Source organism: Mustela nivalis, assembly GCF_964662115.1.
Source record: "Mustela nivalis genome assembly, chromosome: 13".
Classification (NCBI taxonomy): Eukaryota; Metazoa; Chordata; class Mammalia; order Carnivora; family Mustelidae; genus Mustela; species Mustela nivalis.
Window position 1 is genome coordinate 83,144,749 of NC_139032.1, and position 17,029 is coordinate 83,161,777.

The 17,029-nt window shown below is 50.8% G+C and overlaps 1 long non-coding RNA gene across 1 annotated transcript; it reads right to left on the bottom strand.

Moving 5' to 3' along the window:
• Positions 1-277: 277 nt before the first annotated feature.
• LOC309846543 lies at positions 278-7,029 on the bottom strand. The gene is made up of 3 exons (XR_014301988.1): positions 6,674-7,029; positions 3,413-3,574; positions 278-3,263 (listed from the first exon to the last, which is right to left on the bottom strand). It is a non-coding gene; the product is annotated as an uncharacterized lncRNA (long non-coding RNA).
• Positions 7,030-17,029: the final 10,000 nt, after the last annotated feature.

Genomic DNA, 17,029 nt, shown 5'->3' on the forward strand with positions numbered 1-17,029 from the left:
AATACATAAATAAAATATTTAAATAAAATAAAATGTCATTTTGGGGCACCTGGGTGGCTCAGTGGGTTAAGCCACTGCCTTCGGCTCAGGTCATGATCTCGGGGTCCTGGGATCAAGTCCCGCATGGGGCTCTCTGCTCATCAGGGGGCCTGCTTCCTTTCCTCTCTGCCTGCCTCTCTGCCTGCTTGTGATCTCTCTCTGTCAAATAAATAAATAAAATCTTTAAAAAAAAAAATGTCACTTTGTGGGTCATTCTTCCAGCCTGAGGGCATGGCCTATTCCCAGCGATGTTGACACCTGCTGAGAATTTTTGCCCCAATCCCTTATTACAGTGTCCACTGTGAGATGCCACTTTCTGTTTCCATCACTTCCTAGCTGACCCTCTTCTTTGTTTTTTCTTAGGATTTATTTATGCATTTTAAAGAAAAAGAGAGAGAGCATGGGGAGGGGCAGAGAGAGAGAGCATCTGAAGCAGACTCCCCACTGAGTACAGAGCCCAACTTGGGGCTCCATCTCAGGGCCCTGAGATCATGAAACTGAGCCGAAACCAAGAGTCGGCTGCTCGACGGACTAAGCCACCCAGGTGTCCCCCTAGCTGATGCGCTTCTATTAGGAATCTTTCTTCCTTATCTTGGATCGTCTGAGTTTTTTTAATTCTTTTTTGTTTTCCAACTTCAAGGACATTTTAAATTCTCTGGGTCATGATCCATTCATGTTATTCATCATTTTGATCTTCCACTGCCCCCAATCTGGCCATTGGAGCCCCTTCCAACCAGCTCCCCACAAGTTCGAGTCCCTCTCTGTTTTCCAGCACAGTGGGTTATGTCCGCAGAGTTCTCCCTACGTACATTTAGTCTTGTGGGCCTAGAAACAGCCACTCGTGTCTGGACCCTCGCGGGCCTTGAAGGAGCACAGCGGACAGCAAGTGCAGCAACAGGGGGCAGGTGAGCCCCTGAAGTTCCCTCCCCAGAAGGACCACGAGCCGGTACTTTATTCATGGTCCTACCCCAAGGGGACAGGGCCAGTTGCCTTGAGCTGGCTCCTTAGGAACAGGGTGCCAGCCTGCTTGGGCACCTCATTTCACATCCGGTCTATTTACTGCTGGCACATGGAAGGACATCCATTAGAATACAAAGATGAGGGCGCCTGGGTGGCTCAGTGGGTTACGCCGCTGCCTTCAGCTCGGGTCATGATCTCAGGGTCCTGGGATCGAGTCCTGCATCAGGCTCTCTGCTCAGCAGGGAGCCTGCTTCCCTTCCTCTCTCTGCCTGCCTCTCTGCTGACTTGTGATCTCTCTCTGTCAAATGAATAAATAAAATCTTAAAAAAAAAAAAAAGAATACAAAGATGAAGGAACACCTGTGTTCTTGCTCAACCTCACTGAGGAAAAGGCGGGAAGAATGCTCTGATTTTAGGGAGGACAAACATATGTGTGCCTGCAGGAGGTGTGTGTGTGGGCATCCACGTGTGCGCATGCACACTCGTGTGTGCACACATCCCCAGGTTCTCCCCAGCCCTCCACATCCCCCTCTTCTTTATCTTACTTTTTCTCATGTTGAGGTGCAGTGTGCATCCAGTAAAAGAAACAGCTTTCAAGGATATAGCTGGGTGGGTTTTGATAAATGTGGGTACCAGCACCCCAACCAGGCTATGAACATTTCCACCACCCCCAGCAAGCTCCCTCGTGCCACTTCCAGTCAGTGCCTTGGAGAGGCCACCACTTTCTGAAACCCAAACATTCTAGAACTTCCATAAACGGGATCGTGCAGCGAGTGCAACTCCTTTCTTTCACATGCCAAATAACATGGTGGCAGAAAGTCTGGCAGTCCCACCTTTGCACCCCCAAATATTTCTGAGGCTTTCCTGGGGAGACAGAAAGAAGCAGGACCCTGCTTTTTCCAAATCCCCACTCCCAGGCTGGTGGCCAGGGAAGGGGTCCCAGGCCAGGCTCATTTCACCACCCAGAAAAAGACATCTTCGGTGGCCCAGAAAAAACGGCCTAGAAATCCCGTCTTCCCAGCCTTGAGGCTTGGACACTCGGATGGCCCCCCAAGCCGCTGACTGGGGGAGATGCCCCGGGGGACTGGGTCCTGTCCATCTACCAGTAGGAGCAGTGAGCGGCACCAGTGGCCGGCCGGCTTCCCGCATCTCTCCTGTCAATCTGCCCGATGCCCTGGGTTGTTTACTGGAAGCTGGCCTCCCTGCGAGGGTTCAAAGCGCTGGCCCTGGGCACGTCTGCGGCAGGAAGCAGGCCGGGCGGTAATTGGCGGTGCGGCTGCGCTGAGCGGCCAGCCCTGACCCACTATCCTCCTCCAGCGGTCGCTTTTGAGGGGCTCCATGCTGACCTTCCAGGCCTGCAGGGACTTCCTGCTGAATGCCAAGCCGGCACCAGCAACAAATTACTCATTCCCTGAGAAATCTATTAAAAGGTGACAGAAGTTTGGGGGCCAGGTGGCAGGGGGGCCCCCCAGCTCCAGAAACCTAACGTCTTCTGTTCCCAAGGGCCACCAGCCAACTCTTGCTGAACTAACTGAGCTAGAACTCTAAATTTGGGGGCCCAGGGAAAATGAGTCAGGGCCGATGAGAGGCTAGCATCCTGGAGACCCATCTATGGCTTCCTGAAGACGGGGGAGGAAGCTTCTGAGTCCTCCAGACCTCATTTCCAATCCGCTACTTCCACTGTGTGACCTCCGGCCAGTCACTTGGCTTCTCTGGGTCTCCCACGCCCACAAAGGACATAAGAAGCCCAGCCCGCAGATCGGCAAAAGCGAGTGACTGCCAAGTGCATAACAGATGCTCTGTGAGTGCTGCTGGATCAGAGGCAGACTATGTTCATTGCAGTCTCCAGCCGAGAGAGGCACAAGCACGGTGACCCGCGTGTGTATGCTCACGTCCCGAGGAGGACAGTGGCCAAGCCTTGAGATCGAGGGGAGCAGAGCTGCTGCTAGAGGGCCTGGGGTAGGGATAGGGCCCAGCAGCCTCTGATTTCCCCTGGGGAGGAGCTCTTACCCTCGCCAGCGCGGCTCTGGCTGGGCACTGAGCCCCTGGGTGGACGGGTGAAACTGACGAAGGAATGTGGTAGGCTTAGCAACAGCCCCCAAAGTTGCCACCTGTGAAGGGGTCACTTTACATGGTACAAGGAACTTTGCTGATGTGATAAAGTTGAGGATCTTGAAACAAGAGGATTATCCTGTATTTTCCAGGTGGGAGCAGGGTAATCACGGGGCCCTTCTAAGAGGGAGGCAGGAGACTGGGAGTTGAGGCCTAATGGGGAAGGAAAGGGAGAGGTATTTACGGTAGACCTGGTGCCATCCAGACCCGGGCCTCAGAGTCCTAGAACTCGGTCCTCTAGTCCTGGCTGGGCAAACACCAATGTACTATCTTCATATGTGTTGAGGCGTTGCTGTACCCACCTGACCTTGTGACTTGGGGGATCGCAAATACCAGCTCATGGCGCGTAGCTCAATCCCATAGTTACTGGATGTCCCACGGTCAGGTGCTCGGGCTCTGCTTGGGTCCAGCAGGTCACAGGAGCAAATTCTCTGCTACAGAATGTCATGGACTTGCTTGTAAGCCTTAGTTAAAATAAATAATTTTTTTTTAAGATTGTTTTTCATTTACCCAAGTGAGAGAGCACATGCATACGAGTTGGGGAGGGGCGGGGTAGAGGGAGAGGGAGAAGGAGGCCTTCCACTGAGCAGGGAGCCCAACTTGGGACCCAGACCTAGGACCCCGGGATCATATCTGAGCTGAAGGCAGACACTTAACCAGCTGAGCCACTCGGGCATCCCAAAAGATGCCCAACAGATACATTTGATTCATTTGGCAAACTGCCCATTTCTTTAGTGATGGAATCATCTGTTAATTGGTTTGTGGGAACCTGGATTTGGAGAACTGGGTTTTAGCAAAACTTATTAGTGTGGACTTCAGAGACAACTGGATTCAGCAGACAAAGACAGCCTCAAGAGCTCTTTCCTGGGCACCTGAGTGGCTCAGTCGTTAGATCTGCCTTCGGCTCAGGTCATGATCCCAGGGTGCTGAGATCGGCCCGCATCAGGCTCCCTGCTCAGCTGAAGGTCTGCTTCTCTCTCTTTTTTTTTTTTTTTTTTAAGATTTTATTTATTTGACAGAGAGAGAGAGAGGCAGCGAGAGAGGGAGCACAAGCAGGGGGAGTGGGAGAGGCAGATGCAGTCTTCCCGCCAACAGGGAGCCAGATGCAGGGTTCGATCCTGGGATCACGACCTGAGCTGAAGACAGACACTTAACAACTGAGCCCACTCAGGCATCCTGGAGGCCTGCTTCTGCCCTCTCCTGCTCCCCCGCTTGTGTTCTCTCTCTCGCTGTGTCTCTCTTTGTCAAATAAATAAGTAAAATCTTAAAAAAAAAAAAAAAAAAAAGAACTCTTTCCTGCTCCTGGTTTTGCTCTCTTCTTGCTTGGCTTTGCTTTCACTTGACTTTTCCCTAAAGTGTGGAATAGAGATGAAGCTTGGTTCTCCCGGGCTGGCTGCCCCAATCAGAAGAGCATGACTCTCCCAGGAGTCTTCATAGAAGATTCGGGGACCCACCTGGGTCACGTATCCATTCTACAGTGAATCTCCTTGGCCAGGGACGTGCAATAACACCCTAACTAGATGGACCCCCGTTTTTTGTCCCCCTATGGGTGGCAGAATTCTAAAGATTCCCCTCTCACCTGATTTCCAGTTAGTTATTCAACTAAGCACTAGCCTAGGTACTACTTGCTACATAATAGTAATTTTATGTGTCAACTTTCTCCCAGGTGTTGGGTAAAACATTATTTCGGGGGGGTTATAAAGGTGTTGTGGGATGAGAATCACATCTAAAGCAGTGGACCGGGGCGCCTGGGTGGCTCAGGGGGTTAAGCCTCTGCCTTCGGCTCAGGTCATGATCTCAGAGTCCTGGGATCAAGCCCCACATCGGGCTCTCTGCTCAGTGGGGAGCCTGCTTCCCCCTCTCTCTCTGCCTGCCTCTCTGCTTACTTGTGATCTCTCTCTCTGTCAAATAAAGAAACAAAATCTTAAAAAAAAAAAAAAAAAAAAAGCAGTGGACCTTGGGGGCTCACTCATTAAGCATCTGCCTTCAGTTCAGGTCATAATCCCAGGGTCCTGGGATCGAGCCCTACATGCAGCTCCCTGCACAGCAGAGAGCCTGCATGCATCTTCCTCTCCCTCTGCCCTTCCCCTTGCTTGTGTTCCCTCTCTCCATGACTCTCTGCCAAATAAATAAATAAATAAATCTTAAAAAAATAAATAAAGCAGTGGACTTTGTTTTGTTTTTTTTTTTAATTTGTTTGACAGAGAGAGATTACAAGCAGGCAGAGAGGCAGGCAGAAAGAGAGAGGAAGGGAAGCAAGCTCCCTGCTGAGCAGAGAGCCCGATGCAGGACTCGATCCCAGGACCCTGAGATCATGACCTGAGCCAAAGACAGCGGCTTAACCCACTGAGCCACCCAGGCACCCAAGCAGTGGACTTTGAATAAAGCAGATTTCCCTCCACAATGTGGGTGGGCCTCATCAAATCGGGTGAAGGGCTTAATGGAACCCAAGACTGACCTCCTCAAAGCAAGAACGAATTCTGCCTGCAGACTTCCTTTGGACTTGAATTAAGACATTCCTGGGTCTCCAGCCTGCCAGCCTGCTCTGCAGATCTTGGGACTTACCAAGCCTCTAAAATCCTCTACAAGCCAATTCTTTAAAAAAAAAAAAAAAGTCCTTTTGTTTCTGTCTTTCCCTCTATATTATACATATACATAACTCTAGTTGGTTCTGTTACCCTGATATGTAAACTCTGCAGATGTAATTAAGGTCATTAATCAGCTGATCTTAAAATAAGGTCCCACTGGATTTTCCAGATGGCCCAGTGTAACCACAGGAGCGCTGAAAGGCGGAAGGGGAAAGCAGAAACAACAGAAAGGAGATGGGACCAAAGAGGAAGGTGCAAGAGGAGGACAAAGAAAGGGAAATTGGCAAGACATGAAGCAAAGCCCTGCTTTGCCAAAGGGGCCACATGAGAAGCATAAGGACTATGGCCATCCACTAGGACAAAGCCCAGCTGCTGTTGACAGCCACCAAGGAAATAGGGTTCTCAGTCCCACAACCAAAGGAACAGAATTTGGCCAACACCCTGAATGGGCTTGCAAGGGATTGACCCACAGAACCTCCAGAAAAACATGCAACCTAGCCAACACCTTGATTTTGGCCTTGGGAGACCCAGAGCAGAGGAGGCCTTTGAGCCAACCTTGACCCTTGACCCCCAGAACTGTGAGATCACGGATCCACCCTGTAAGCGGTCATGTTGGTGTAATTCGCTTGGCAGCAATAGAAAACAAATACCGCACAGGGAGAACGGAGCGGGTCAGCCCCTCCCAACACCACGGGGGCTAACCATGGAAGGGGGCTCCCCCAAATCAGGTGCTGTTCCCAGAAGAAGTGGAAAAGGGGCTTGGACCAGGTCAACCGCAGTGCTGAACCTGAAAAAACATTCACTGCGGGCTGGCCCCTTGGAACTGCCAGCATCAGGGTCTGACCCCGCGCTCAGACAACCGGGTGGCAGGGGCCATGTCTGCTCCTGGCACTTCTCCAGCTATGCCCCACCCTTCTCTCCAGTTTCCAGCTTCTTCAATGTTCCCCCCACTACTCAGGTGTCCAGAAAACTCACCGGAGCCTGGCCAGCTCCCTGCGTCAGACAGGAGGCGGTTTCCAGTAAACCCTCAGTGATGGGGGCGGGGCAGTGGCGGGGAATCACTGGAGGGGGACAGGAGCAAGTCCCAGGAGGAACAGCAGGTCCCTGGGCGCCTGGCAGAGTGTCACCGTTCGTCTTTGTCACAGCGCCACCTGCTGGGCAATAGAATCCCCATTTCTCAGAAGGATCCAGAAAGGTAAATCCTTCCCCAAGGTGAGCACACTCTTCCTGTTACAAGACACAGAAACTCCTCCTCGGTTCAGCCCGACTTGAGAAAAAAAGGAGAGCAGGTGCTGATGCAGGCAGCTGGGAAGGCCGAGGGTGGGGCTGGCGTCTCTGCCTCTCTGCCTCTCAGGATCTTTCTCTCTGGCTTCTGCTCTCTGTTTGTTCCTGAGTGCCCTCCTCTTGGCTGGGTTTTATTTCCTCCCACTGCAGACAGAAAGGACAGGAAATGTAACCTGTGGCAAAGATGAAAGCCTGGTTTTATCTGGAGGGTAAAATGCTCAGGTGACAAAAACCATTTCTCCCTTGGGACCAGTGATATGTAAATATAAGTATTCTATGGTCCTTTTGGGAAGGTTGCCTAAGGGAAGGCAAACTGAGTCAGCTGGAAGGAGCACCTCTCTTGCCCTTCCCCACTTTCCTCTCCTTATTGCCTAAAACAGGGGTGTAATGGCTGGAGCAATGGTAACCATTTTGGGCCATGACATGAGGCTGGACATCCAGGCCAGCAATATGAGCTCTGGACTGACCACCACCAGACTTCTTTCCCATGATAAACAAACCCTTGCAGGTTTAAACTGCTTTTATTTAGAAATTTTGTTAGATGCAGCTAAACTTAACTCCATGATACCTGGCCACAAGCAAGTTCTGATTTCACACTGTTCCTACTCAGAAACCCCAGTGTCAGGACCCTTGCTCTCTTCACTCCACAGGACATCTAGGGCAGAGCTCTGAATGGCACAGCTGGTGTCACATACACACATGACCAGAGAAATGGCCAAGCCATGGCCCAAAACCGCTGTCGGTATGTTTTGTGTGGTTTGTTGCTTGCTTCTGAGGAGAGGCAACCAGAGTGGGATCACATGAACGGTGGGGGAGGGGGATTCCCCCAAAGTCGTGGAAATAGATGGGCGCCCACTACAGCTAAACATGCAGGGAGTCCCAGTTTACATGACCCCGGGCTAGGCACTCTCCATCCTACTCCGTAGTAGTTCAGTCATTAAGACAACTTCCCCATCCGGTCGAGATCATGAAGGAACCCACTGGGGTGAGTGGACCTCTTGCAGTGTGGTCCATCTGGAGTCCACTGTGAGTGGGGTCAGGAGGACAAAGGTGTGGAGAACTCCAAGGTCAACCCCAGGGATCATGTCTCAAGCTAGCCCTGCCAGTTACTCATGGAAGGTGAATGTGAACGCTGGAGTCAGACAGAGTCAAAGCTCCCTCCAGCTGTGTGGCCTTGGGTGAGTTGCTTTACCTCTCTGAACCACCATATCAATTCCCTCAGATCTACCTGGTGGCTTATTGTCACTCCCTCCCTGCCAACCCCCCACACACCAAGGATCCCATATTCTGCCTCTCACCCCATCTACCCATCCTCCAAAAGGCCTACCTCAGCAGTACCCACACTCCCCACCCCATTATCTGCACATACCCCACCCACCCACTGAGCCCCCAGCCAAGACTGAGCTGACATACTCTCCTGGATGCTAGCACATTCCAATGAGGCCTAAGAAACAGTGAACATTTTCAGATATTCCGAATTACCAAACATGCAAGAACAGACCACCTCTATCCCATCCAGAGCCCCGTCCCTGCACAAGTGACTCCCTCCAGCCATGGCCATGGGGGCCACAGATCAACAGGCCCTGGGATCCTACCCCAGAGCAGGGAGGCAGCAGGACAAAGGCTCCTCGTCCTGGTGGAACCCAGGGACACTCTGCTCCTAACCTAACCACACAGGCTGAACAAAAATGTCTTTCTGGGGGGACGCCTGGGTGACTCAGTTGGTTGGACGACTGCCTTCGGCTCAGGTCGTGATCCCGGAGTCCCGGGATCAAGTCCCGCATCGGGCTCCCAGCTGCATGGGGAGTCTGCTTCTCCCTCTGACCTTCTCCTCACTTATGCTCTCTCACTGTCTCTCTCTCTCAAATAAATAAATAAAATCTTAAAAAAAAAAAAAAGTCTTTCTGGGGAAGCAGGCCTTAGAGACCGAGCCAGGAAAAAGTAAACCTTAATTTTAAAATTATTTCTATTATTAGCCTCATTTTAATTTTTTTAGTTAATTTACTGTTTATCTAATATGCATTACCATTTAAAAATTTAGAGAAATGAATACACTAAAAATGTAAGTCTCCACTAATTGTAGTGGAAGTCAGCAACGCCTCTTGTGCTCATCCCTTGACAAAAAAAGGAAAAAAAAAAGGAGGATAAAAAGAGACACAAACATGATTCTTCACTTTGTCATCGGGAAGCAGCTGTTTCTGGGTGGCTGTGTTGCTGGCCTGTCCCCACAGCCCACGAGCCACCTCTCATCACGCTGACAACCGTCCACACGGACGCTACTTGAGGGCAGGGATTTGCATCTGCCCCAAGCAGCCGGCACAGGGTCTGGTGGAGAGGAGACGCTCAGTGTGATTGTTGGAAACAAGGGAAGAAGAGCAGGATAGAAGAGGAAGGAAGGCAGGCGGGGAGACACCCCAGTTCCTTGTTAAAACAGGAGGATGAACCAAAAAATCCTGCGGGGCCCCACAGAGAACAAGTCAAGTCTGCCTGGGGGTTTGGCGAAGCAGCCAATGATACTGAGCTGAGTCTTGAGGAATGCCTAGGAACTCTCTAGAACTTGTGGACATCTACCAGGCAAAGAAATAGGAAAGGCAGTTCAGGTGGAAGGCGTGGTGTGCAAAGGCACGAAGCTGGGAGAGAACACAAGTCTGGGCCTTCGTGAAGAGCCTGGCACAGCCCCAGAGCGGGCGCTGGAGGAGAGAGAGGGAACAGGAGAGGAGATGACATCAGAGAGGAACTTCTGAGCAGGGCCGCGTTGTTACCTCCCCCACCGGATTTCAGGGGAACACCAACTAGATGCTCACCGAGCTTTGGCTGAATTAACCACATGGGCAATTTTTGAACCAGATTAGGAGGAGGGAACCCCCCAGTCCAACCACAGGCGGGACAGAAGCCGCGGACCCCATTCCCGGCCTGAGCCCCCAAGCAGCTGCTCCTTCCTTCCATTTACTCTAGTCTGGATGTTTTTCTCGGTGCTTGATGAAGTTAAAATAAGCCCTCTCTGGGGGGAATCGCAGCCGTTCAAATTGGATTGGCACGCAGACGTCGAGCAGTTGGTGGCAGAAGCCTGGGGACCTGGAGAGCAGGTTTTCGCTGGAGGGGACATGAGCTTTATTTCCCTCTTGGTTGCTGACAAGGAAGCAGCTGTCCTTCCCTGATTATTTTTACCTCGAGTCACAGCCGCTGACGCTGAGCCTCCCCAGTGCCCGCCCGCCTGCCAGGACCAGGTGAAGAGCCCAGCGCCCTGGCCCAGCTCTGCCATGAGCCTCGAGCTCCACCTACCGCCACCTTCACACAGGACCAGAAGACAGCCCTCGGTCTCAGGTCCAGACCCTTCCCCTCCAAGGTGGGGGTCCCTGCCCGGAGGAGAGAGAGCCAGAGCAGTCTTGAAGAATATCTGGAACATAAATTAATTATTTAATTAATGAATGAAAAAGAAAAATATTCATGACCAATTCTCCTTCCTAACACAACAGCTCCTTCATTGTTCTTGCATTAGTTCAGACTTTTAGTTTGATAAGACTAAACCCAAATATCACTTTGCTGTTCACTAAGTGCTTCCACATCTGCCATGTCATTCTAACCTTGAAAAGCCCAACAGGTGGGTGTCATTAGCTCCATTTTATTGCTGAGGAAATGGAGGCTCAGAGGTCAAGAGGCTTGACCTGAAATCACAGCTACACAGAGTGGGAGAAATGGGATTCAAAACCCTGTTTGTCTACCTTCAAATCCCGTACGCCATCCAGTGTATTTTCATATCTTTGTCCATGTGCCAGTTGAGAATGGTCCCAGCTGCAACTAACAACAGTGCTTTAAATAAATGGGGTTACTTTCCTTATATAACAAAAGACTGGCAGTAGGTAGTCTCTAAGTTGGAAGGCTGCACAATGAAGTTATGGACCCATGGTATGTCAGTCTTGCTGTTCCTATCATTCTTAATAGATTGCCTTTTGACATAACATGTTGTAGTCTCATGGTCACAATATGGCTGCCACAGCTCCAGGCACCTCACCTACGTTCAAGACAGAAGAGATTTTTTTTTCTGAAGATTTTATTTATTTATTTGACAGACAGGGATCACAAGTAGGCAGAGAAGCAGGCAGAAAGAGAGAGGAAGGGAAGCAGGCTCCCCACTGAGCAGAGAACCCCATGTGGGGCTTGATCTCAGGACCCTGAGATCATGACCTGAGCCGAAGGCAGAGGCTTTAACCCACTGAGCCACCCAGGCACCCCGAGACAGAAGAGATTTTTTTTAAAAGAAGAGATTAGGAGGAGAGGGTGGTGAAAACAGTAACAATCCCTGTTATCAGAAAAGCAAAATATATCTGATTTCTGCCAGAAGACTTTGGTTTACATCTTAGTGGTAACATGACAATCCACAGCTGCAAGGGAGGCTGAGAAAGAGCATTTTGAAAACAGAGGAGAAGGATGCAAATGCTATGTCAGTCACCAACAATATCTGCCGGTCTACACAGAGTTGTACTTAGTTGTAATTATATGATTGCTTTTTGTTTGTTTGTTTCCTACTTTTCTTACTTCCTACTTTTTTCTTTCTTTTTCTAAAAATTGCGGTATAATTAAGATACAACATACTAGTTTCAGGTGTACAGATAGTGATTAAATATTTGTCTAGATTGCAAAATGATCATCACCATAAGTCTAGTTAACATTCATCACACCATACATACAAGAATTTCTTTTCTTATACTGAGAACTTTTCAGATCTATTCTCTCAGCAACTTTCAAATACACTCTCAATATTATTAGAGCCTCCATGCTGTACTTTACATCCCCATGACCTACTTACTTATTTATTGATGTATGTATTTTTAAGATTTTTTTTTAATTTAGTGATAGGGAGAAGGAGCACAAGCAGGGGGAGTGGCAGGCAGAGGGAGAGGAAGAAGCTAAGCAGAGAGCCCGATGTGGGGCTTGATCCCAGGACCCTGAGATCATGACCTGAGCTGAAGGCAGATGCTTAACCAACTCAGCCACCCAAGCACTGGAGAGAAAATCTTAAGCAGACTCTCCACTGAGCACAGAGTCTAACAGCGGGCTTGATTCCAAGACCCTGAGATCACGACCTGAGCCAAAACCAAGAGATAGACACTTAACTGTGCCACGTAGGCACCCCTTTGATGCTCTTAAGATAGTACTCTGTTGCTTTCCAAGAGGATTGTGCCATTCTGCCTGGTGTAACAGTACTTCCATATATCGATTTCATCACAACTGTGTCAGCACAGAGTTTTTCCATTTTAAAATGATACCTTAAAGTTGTTTTTTTGTTTTCACTCCTTTGATTAAAATTGAGGAGGAGTGCTTTTTTCCCCATGTATTTTTCTCTTTGTTTTTCTTCTTTGGTAACGTATTTGTTCATTTCTTTATCCAGTAATCTTTGAGAGTGAGAGAATCATTTTTATAGAAATGGCCAGTATCAATATTATTGATACTGGTATCAACTCTGGGAATATTACAACTCAACTTCTTCATTTGGTCTTACAAATTCCTATAAGTGGGGAATACGATCCAAGTGACAGAGCAGGAGACCTGGGCTCAAGAAGCCCGTGCAGCTACACATCTTCTGTCCAGCACTTTTTCTTGCACACTGTAGTTATTTTTTAAAATAAAAGCTTACTGAGATGTAATTCACATTCCATGCAACTCACTCATTTAAAGTATACAACTTGGGCACCTGGGTGGCTCTGTCTTCAGCTCAGGTGATGATCCTGGGGTCCTGGGATCAAGCCCCGCATGGGGCTCTCTGCTCAGCAGGGAGCCTGCTTCCCCCACTCTCTCTGCCTACTTGTGATATCTGTCAAATAAATAAGTAAAATCTGGGCGCCTGGGTGGCTCAGTGGGTTAAGCCGCTGCCTTCGGCTCAGGTCATGATCTCAGGGTCCTGGGATCGAGTCCCGCATCGGGCTCTCTGCTCAGCAGGGAGCCTGCTTCCCCCTCTCTCTCTCTGCCTGCCTCTCCGACTACTTGTGATTTCTCTCTGTCAAATAAATAAATAAAAATCTTTAAAAAAAAAAAATAAGTAAAATCTTAAAAAAAAAAAAGTTTAAAAAAATGTTAGAAAAAATAAAGTATACAACTTAATGGTTTTTAGGACATTCACACAATGGGGCAACCATGACCACAATCAACTTTAGAACACTTCATTGCCCACCCCAAAAGAAACTCTGAACCCCCTAGCATTCACTGTCATGTCAGATCGAGGTAAAAGTTATTTTAAGCTTAGAGAGAAGTGATGGGGAGAGGCTGCTTGAGGAAAGTGAAGGCTTAGGCTGTGCATGGATTTACTATGTGACCACAGGTCACTTTCCCTCTCTAGTTCTTGGTTTCCCCTACAAATAGACATTTATTGAGCACCTGCTGTGTGCCAGGTTCCACGCCAGGCATGTCACAGATATGCACTACCATTCTCTCTAAACTGGGGTGAGAAGCTCCGAAGAGAGGAACCAAGACCAAGAGTGGAGATGTAGTCATTTGGGTCCCGATGCTTGTTGGTCACAGAAAGGGGCCCAGAATGGAGCGTGGGGCTGGCCTTGACTCCCAGCTCAAGGCCTCTGCATCAGCTGCCTCTGGCTTCTGGAGCTGCCCTAGTGACAGGTAAGGACGTGTGGGGACATGTGAGGACAGGTAGGGACAGGACTAGGAAGAGCTGAGAATGGCTGGAAACAGCTTGGCAAGAAGTAGTTGCTTCAGTATCCTGGGGCCATAATCACTGTGGGTGAATATGGCCTGTGGGTGGCAGGTGTGGGGGTCCACTAAGCAGATTCCTCTTCCTCTCAGCCCCCATGCCAACCCCCCAGGCACACGCACCCCAATCATAGAGTCACAAGGTATCTGTCTGGGTATGCCTAGATCTGTTAGATCATTCCTTCAGTCCTTCAACAAACACAAGTACTCACTCTGTCAGGCCCTATCCCTGGCGCTGGAGGGGCGGCGGCGCGGGTGGGGGCAGTAGAGACAGGCAGACAATTTCCCAGCATTTACAGGGATCTGGGGTTCCTGAAACAGTTTAATATTGGGGGCAGGGAAGGTATCCTAGAAGGTCTAAGCTGAGACCTGAAGGATAGGTAGAAATGAGCCACAAAGGACTTGGAGGAGGAGGAGGACTGCCTATTCCTGGACAAAGGAACAGCATGTGTAAAGGCCCGGGGGTGTGAACTGACAGAGGTTCCCTGGCTACAGGCTGGGCTATGGAGTGTGATGGGGAAGAGTCCCGGTGGGGGAGGATGGCGGGGGTGGGGGGGGGGGTGGTGGAGAGACAGATCATGTGAGCCACATGCTGACCCTGGATTTCCTCCTGGAGCACCAGGGAGCCACAGAGAGGTTTTGAGCAGGGGAAGGGCAGGAGCAGATGGAAATTTTACGGCGCTCACTCTGCCTGCTCAGTGGAGGAGGCGCTGGAGTGGGCAAGAAGGCAGGCTGGTTCTGGGCACGTCGATTTCTCAGGAACCAAGGTATGCAGGGGTGGGGTGAGGGGAAGGGGCTCTTCTTTTACCTACAGAGCAGGAGGCCAGTGCCACCAGAGAAAAGTGACAACGGGGTCAGGTTATGGGGCTCCCCCAACCCTGACACTCACACGTCTCGCCTCACAGCCACCCTTTCTGTCCCTGAGAAGAGGGGGTGATTCTCTACATTCTCGGTGAGAAGACACAGGGCACAGAGGCTGGCCCAGGTCACAAAAAAGTTGGCTGATGGCCAAGTTCCAATTCTGTTGGGCTTGTGGCAACCCCAAGGTGAAAGTATCCCAGCTGCCAGCTCCTCTTTCCAAATTCCTACACTTGGACTGTGGACAACTTAGCTGAGGAGACAGGGCAGGGCCATGCCCCAGGATGAGCACACCGCTGGCTGCTCCCATGCCCCCCCCCCCCCCGCCCCATCGACAAAGACAATGAGCCCAGGGACCCCAGTGGCTATCACTCACTCACAGCCTCCAGGCCCTACGTAAGGAGACAAGAGGCCTGTCAGAACCACCGCCACAGGCACGATGAATGGCCCTGGGCTGCCGGTCAGACAATACCCAGGCTCTGGGGTAAAGAGATTAGGCTAAAACAGCGCCCAAACAGCGTGGGTCCATGGAGGCCCCCACCCCTACTTCCTGCCCCCTGGTACTTAGCCATCTCCAGGAGTGACTCCCAGGAAATGTGACCCCACTGAAGGAAGAGGGTTGGCCCAGAGCCCCTAGGCAGGGACATTACTGAAGCTGGGAATGTCGTAACTCAGGCGACAGGGCAGAGAGATTGGGGCTGGGAATGGGGAAGGCCTGGAGACTTAGAAGGTGTACAAACGAAGCTGGGAGAATTAGAATTACCCAGCCCACCCCACCCACAGAAAGAAAGTGGCAGACCTGGGCTTCGTCTTTTCCTTGCCGCCCCGAGCCCTGTGTTCTCTCTGGGCTCAGTTAGCACATATGTAAAAATGGCCCCCCCCACACACACCAAGAGTCCCTGTCTTGAATGACAAATGCGGGAGGGCCCAACCGGACCAGGCAGCAAGGGCTCCATTCTGGGTGGGATGCTGGTTGGCCACAAAGACAAGGGACAGCCAAGTCCTGCAGACATTCTGTAGGCCCAGGAACCAGGGAAATGCTCAGGACTCAGCCCCAACGGGGACCTCCCATCCCCCGATTTTATTCTGCAAATTCTCAAACCTGGATAAAGCTAGAAGAGCCCGCTGCACACCAATATATCATCCAGTTTGATTCCCTGCCCTTTTCTTTTAAAAATAAACCATCATATGGGGCCCCTGGGTGGCTAGGTTGGTTCAGTGTCTGCCTGCTTTAGGCTCAGGTCGAGATCCCAGAGTCCCCGGATCAAGTTCAGCAGGGAGCCTCCTTCTCCCTCTGCCTCTGCCCCCGGCCCTTGCTCTCTCAAATAAACCTTTAAAAAACTAAATAAAAACTGTCATAACATGGTAAATTCTGTTCTACATATTTTACTACAACAGAAGAAGTTGTGGGAGAAAAACCCATAAAGCACTGTTTGGCCAGCAGGCTATTACAGTTACAGGTAACTGTAAGCAAAGTTTTGACAAGAACGATAAATGTACTAAATGCCTGGTAGGGGCCACAGGCTTTGTCAAGGTCACTTAAATCACACAGCAGCCCCTCGACGTGTGTACTATTATCCACATGTCACAGATGGGGAAACCGAGGCTCAGAGAAATTGGGTAACGTGCCTGAGTCAGTCAAGATGAACTTGGATCGGTCTAACCTCCCTCCCAAGCTGGAAGTCTCCCTACTGAGGCCAGGGGGTGCCTCTGGTCCCAGCTGGGGGCCACTCAGAGCACCACCTCTGCATCCCCCCTCCCTCCCCTTAACCTACCTTGGCTCCTTCCCCCACCACCCACCTAGCCCAGCCAGGCTCTGCCCTCAGAGGCCAAAACCCTTTCATTTTAATTCCCCACCACCTCACACACGTGGATTCTCTCCGGCCCACCTCGCTCTCAGCTTTTTTTTTTTTTTTTGCCCTCCCCCCTCCACACACCCCCCCCCCACCCCGCTCTCACCTTTTGAATGGTCTGGATGAAGACCCAAAGAGCCAGGTTCAAGGCCGAGCTCTGCCACCCACCAGCTGTCTAACTTGGAGAGAGCCCTCAGTCTTTATCTGGAAAATGGGTATGACAGTCCCTCCTCAAAGTGGGGTTAAAGGTAAAAGAGAGCAGGTCCGCAGGGGGCCAGCTCAGGGCCCCGAACGTTCCCTCCTTTCCCACCGTCCAGCCGGAGATGCGGTTGGGAAAGTCCAAGGATCCTTCCACTTCCACAAGTTTATTTGGGATCCAAGCCTCACAGAGCGACCCCTTCTAACCGAGTGCCTTTTCCTGCGTGTTGTGGGGAGAAGCACAGCAGATCCCGTTCAGGAACCGAGGAATTCCCGGGCACACCCCTTCTCTCGCCGGAGCTCTCGGGCCAGCGGGAAGACTGGACAGTCCCGCGCGCATAGGAGGGCGGGGAGTCCCTGACTCCAAGGGGCTGGGGCCGAGGGGCGGGGTCTCCTAGAACCGCCCCCCGCACCGCCCCGCGCCCGGCGGGCTCCC